This window comes from Lagopus leucura, unplaced genomic scaffold (genome assembly GCF_019238085.1).
Source record: "Lagopus leucura isolate 7727_CA_CO unplaced genomic scaffold, USGS_WTPT01 Super-Scaffold_100004, whole genome shotgun sequence".
Classification (NCBI taxonomy): domain Eukaryota; kingdom Metazoa; phylum Chordata; class Aves; order Galliformes; family Phasianidae; genus Lagopus; species Lagopus leucura.
The window spans coordinates 59,269,249-59,275,057 of NW_024962264.1; positions in this window are offsets into that span (position 1 = coordinate 59,269,249).

Consider the following 5,809-nt stretch of genomic DNA (forward strand, 5'->3'; position numbering starts at 1 on the left):
CCCTGACTTTCCACTGAGCATTTACCAGATGAGAAGATCTCCTATAAGAAAAATGATGTCTTCCAGGATCCTTTCCAAAAGACTATGAGACTGATTTAGAATGGCTTTAGTTGAGTTTAATATTTCTTTTCCTGTTTATTTCTGATGTCATTTTCTCGAAAATGCAACCATATTAGGGAACTGATTAATGACACAGGTAAAAGTACTGTAGATTAGACAAGAAAGTAAATGTTTGGTAAGACATCAACAGTATTTCCAAGATGAAAGGAACTGCATGCCCATACATACACAAAGCTGAATGTAAACCTGAAAGTTACCTCCTTCAGCACCATATCTTATTTACCTAAATGCTCAAATCTTTTGTAGCTTTCAATATTTTCTCAAGTTAGCTTCATGAAATTTTGAGATTGAAGGAGCACAATGATTGCAAAGCTATCCCATGAAAACAATTCCCACAGTCTAGCTAGCCACATGAAAGGAAAAGCTCTACTTGTTCTGTTGTGAGCTCTTAAGGTGAAGACAGTTAATCCAACTCTCTCATGTTTTCAGACCTCATTAATTGTCAGTGAGAAATTATGAAGGCTGCAGACTTGTGGTAGCTACCATAAAACATTTTTCACCATATGCTTTAATTTCAGATTAAACCACCATTTCAGGATCCAGATACAGAGCAGATTTATTCAGGTCAGGTTTTTTAACCAACAGAAGATAAAATGTTAGAGGTTCAAACAGCCTGTAATAATTGTCAACCTGTTTTGTGAGCCACAACATTTTTCTTTCAGTTTATAAGCTGGAGCTTGAGAAAATTGTAGTATACATTTACCTGCTTCCCAGGAAAAATCCTGCAAGGTGCTGAGGTTTGTAATAAGCACCAGCACTTTCACTGAGTTAATGGAGAGCTGAAGATGCTCAAAAGATCAGGTTTGTGGCCTACCCTAGCAACTTCTTGTTTAGGGCTACTGGCCTATCTAAAGACAGCTGGCTGTGTTAGTTTTCTGCATATGTGCTGCTTGATAGTTTAATAATGCTAAAATAATAAGCTCTTTAGCTTTCTCCCAAATCACTTACAGTTCTTCCATTTTTTTTCCTCATATGTGTGTGTCAGTGTACTCACACTTGAACACAGCACTCAGTATATTGCATTATCTCTGATTATTATTGAAATCCTTGCTTATATTGTTCAAATTTGAATAGGATAATTGAAAGTGTACTTTATAGCTCAGGCAGGCTTTCATAGAACAAACACATCTACTCACTTTTTTGTTTCTTATTTTTAATTTTTTTTTTTCAACTTCAGAAATACCCATAAAGTTTTGTCCTTCTATCAACAAACATTTATTGCTACTAAGGTGGTTTTCTTCTGAGGGCATCTGAGATAGCAGCTGATAGTGACAAAGCAATGAATTAATGAGAAAAAAATCAGTCTGTTACTGGCTTGATTTTTTCATTCTGTCAAATGGAACGGTTGCTTAGGAAGGTGTTAAAAGAGACACCTGGATTTTTTCTGTATTTATATATATGTATTTTTTACAATAGAAAGATTTTTTTTTTCTGTAATTTTAGTAATACAAACAGAAATCATTTTGGACCTTGAGAGGCCTTGCTAAATAAAAAGTTTGCTGTTTGGCATAAAGGAAGTGAGGGTATGGCATCATACATATTAATATCCATTTAACAGAGAGGAAAGCTTTTGGTTTTTTGATAGTTGGGTAATACTGCAGTAAAGTTTTGCCATTTATTAATTTAATAGCTTAAAACATGGTCAGACTGAGCCAAAAGGCTGTGCTGGAGTCAGGCATTTTGATAAGACGTGAGACAAAGTTCTTTTTGTGCATGAGCATTTTGTTGAAAACCCTGCAGGTCACTGTAACAGGCAGTCATTTTCTATCTGATGTATGATACTCATGATTGCATGAGTAATTCTGTGATTTCCTACTGTGTTGTTCCTACAAGGCCATCTTGCTCTACTGTGTTTAAAAGGCTGCCTTAAACATACAACAAATTTATTGATATTTTTATTTGCACGAGTACTTCCTACATCCAGTAATGACAGGAAGATTAGCATGGTGTCTTGGTTTCTGCTCAAGAAGACTTGTGACTTTTTGTAATACTTTTCAGTGTTTGATCACAAATGAACTTGGCAAAAATAAAGCGGTTAAATGAAGTCCTCTTAATCTTAATCTAATCTGACAGTCAATAAAAATTTGAGCAGACTTTATTAGCATAGCACTAATAATTCTGCCATTAACAGGAAGAAATTTGTCTTAGATTTACAAGGCACTAATTCTTTTTCAAGCTTTTTCTATTTCCATTCTGGGATTAGAAGAGCTCAGAGGTGTCTGATACAAGGCTATTTGTCTTTCTGTTTGTCTGAGCCTATTTGCTGGGTCAGGGTTTATAGGAGAGATAAAAGGTGGCAGAAATGTTGGAAAGATTTTTGTTTTAGGAATCCTTAAACTTGAACAAAACAAATAAATGTTAAGAGGGGATTTACCTACTGGACTTGGAATGAAAGGAATGGGATTTATACCATGAAATTCCCTTTTCAGTTTTGCAGACCTCAGCCTTCTCTTCCAACAGGCTCCATTCTGGTACTTTGAGCTGTACTTAATAAGCTACACAGTAGTGATACAGGGCAACAGGTGCTGTTGGTGCCATGTCCCTAGTCTAGAGTTACAACACTTTATCATTGTGAATTACTGGTATACTAAATATGCATTATTTATTGGATTGATCTGTCTGATGTCAAAACAGCTCAAAAAACCATTGAGCAGGCAGCCAGGTAAGAGCTCATTAACTAGTTGCTGCAGTTCTCTGTGTCCTAAGAATCTCTGCTGCATAAACACAGATGGTGTAAATATTTTCTTAACATTGCCCATACATTGGTCATATATATGATTCTCTAAAGCACAGAAAAGGGAGGTTACCTTCATTTCCATTTATTCCTTGACCTCTGAAGAGCATGGTACAGAGGGATTCAGTTAGTGACAAGCACTGTGGTAAGTTGAATGGTTCATGCCCATGTACTCAAATCTCACAGTTCATGCAGAGAGATAGGAGTTACATCCATTTGTCCCTGATTCAGCATCCTTCGGGTGAGATTTTTAATTTATTCGGCAAGAAAAAGGCCTGCCTAGTTTCTCTTTGTCAGTGGGCAATCAATGTCTCTCTCCCTTCACCTCGGTCAACATCTTCTCAACCTGTAAGACAATTTCAGCTAAACTGGCAAATGAGGAGGCCACAGAAAAAATAGGAAGTGTTGTGGTTGCACAAGCTGGTGACAGACAAGTGGATTTGTTAGGTCTACTGAGATATATGGGAAAGACATTCTGAAAATACTCAAGCAGGCCTTGCATCCATAGGATGCAAGGCTGTAAGAAATTGAGTTCAATTAGCTCTAGATTGACTGATTGCTTCTTGGTTTTGTTTTTCAGTTTCATTGGAGGAAATGTCAGTAATTGACAGGTGCAAGGAACTCGACCCTTGGCAACCTGGATGTTATCATCTCTGCTCTCCCCACCTGTTGAACACGGTGGTGTGAACGCAAAATTGATAAGCATAGGACCATCTGACTGTCAGATGACGTATTAGCTGTGGTATGCCAGTTTAAATCTGTAGGGATTTCCTTCTATTCTGAGCATTTTGAGATTATTATACAAATGTTGAGTAATCTTCACGGTTTCGTGGGAGATGATGCCAGAACCCAAATTGCTCACTTCCTAGTAATGTACAGATCACCCTTCTATCGGTTGGTATGACTGTGGTTAGTCCAGGCTTTCTGAAACTCAGCACTGCATTTTTCCCTTATTCCCTCTGTGCAGAGGTGCAAAAGATGGAAGGTGGCACACTCCATGTGCAGATGCTACCCCGGCAGGAATGGCTTTCTGTTCTGTGAGTTGTTGAGTCACTTCCTGACTTCTGCACCCCTGAAGAAGATATCTGAACACTTACGACTCAAACGAGTGTTTTATCAGCATCTCTTGCTGATACCAGTTTGCCAGTCAAGGGGTTGTGTCTGGAAAACTCCCTTTCTGCCCTCTGGAGCCAGGTGTTTCACTGCAAGAGTAGTGCTTTAGAGGGATAACATGCTGTGAGGAATCTGCATGCCAGGATCATTCTCACCTCACGCTTGTGTTTAAATTCCGTTAGGTGGCTTTGTACAGCAATATAGGCCCTTTAAGCTTTCAATATTGTCTCCAGAAATCAAGACATATATTTATATATAGTATATATACAATATACTTGCTTCATATATAAGACATAAAATATTTCAGAAATGAGTTTAGCGTGCAGCCCCCTAAGGAGCCCCAGTGGCAGCTTTTGGTGAGTGGGGCCAGGTGATGCTAGGCATCCCAGGCCTGTAAATGGTATGGGTAAAAGAGTAGATACAGGTTTTGTTTTCTTTTCTGGCCCCTAACACAGCTCCCTCCTGACTCTCCTGCTGCACCTTCTCAGGACTCACAGCCAAACTCCGCCCTGGCTGGGCATGCCTGCTTGCCAGATGGCCTACAGTGACAGGCAGGTAGTGGGGATGGCTGGAAGTGCTGCAGACCTGCCCAGTGGGAGTGTTCACATGTGGGCTGATGATGCCTGCACATTGGCAGCTGGAATACAGGGTGTGGGCAGCATGGCTGTAGCTTGGTGTGCAGCCCCATGTGTGCCCCTGCCTGTGACCTGGTGTGTGACACCATGTGTAGCCTGGTGTGCAACATGGTGGGTGACACAGAACCATAGACTCAGAATCATTTGATTTGGAAGGGATCCTTAAATGCCATTTAGTCCAGCTCTCCTGGCAATGAAAAGGGACACCTACAGCTTGATCAGATTGCTCATAGCCCTGTCCAGCCTGACCTTGACTGTCTCCAGGGATGGGGCATCCACCTTCCTGGGCAACCTGTGCCAGTGCCTCACCACCATTATGATTTTTTTTCCCCATTATATCCAGTCTAAATCTCTCCTCTTTTAGTTTGAAACCATGTCCCCTTTGTCACCACAAACCCCACTAAAGAGTCTGTCCTCTTCTTTCTTACAGCCCCCATTTAGACATTGAAAGGCCGCTCTCAGGTCACCTTGGAGCCTTCTCCGGACTGAACTGCCCCAGTTCTCTCAGTCTGTCCTTGTTGGAGAGATGTTCCATCCTGTCGATCATTCTTGTGTTCCTCCACTGGATGCTCTCCAACAGCTCCACGTCTCTTCTGCACCGAGGACTCCACATCATGACGCAGTGCTCCAGGTGAGGTCCCAGCAGTACCAGACACGGTGTGGTCTGATGCGTGACCTGCGGTGTGACCCGATGTGTGACAGCGCGTCCCCCCGTCTGTAACCCAATTTATAACGCGATGTGCAACACGATGTGTGACTCGGCGCATAATACGGCCAGCGTCACGGCGTGCGACCTGCTGTACAGCACAACGCGTGGCTCACTGCGGGGACGGCGCGTGTGTCCCGGCGTGCGTCCCAGCGCCCGATCCGCTGCGCGCCCCGCCGTACAACGCAGCGCGCGATCCCCCGTACAACCCGCCGTACGCCGGACGGCGACCCGCGGTCCGACCCGCCGCGTCCCGGTGCCGCGGCGCCCCGCTCCGAGAATCCCCGCCGCGCGGCGTTTCGGCGCGGGCCAGCAGATGGCGGCGCCGCCCCGGCTGGGCGCGCAGCCCCGCGCACGCCGCTGCCGCGCGAGCCCCGCTCCGGTTACAACCCTCCCCCGCCCCCGCCCTCCGCGGCGGTGTCTCCCTGCCCGCCACCTCCCCGCCTGTCACTGCCACGCCGGAGAGCCACCATGGCGCACGGCGGGCCACGCGTGTCCCCC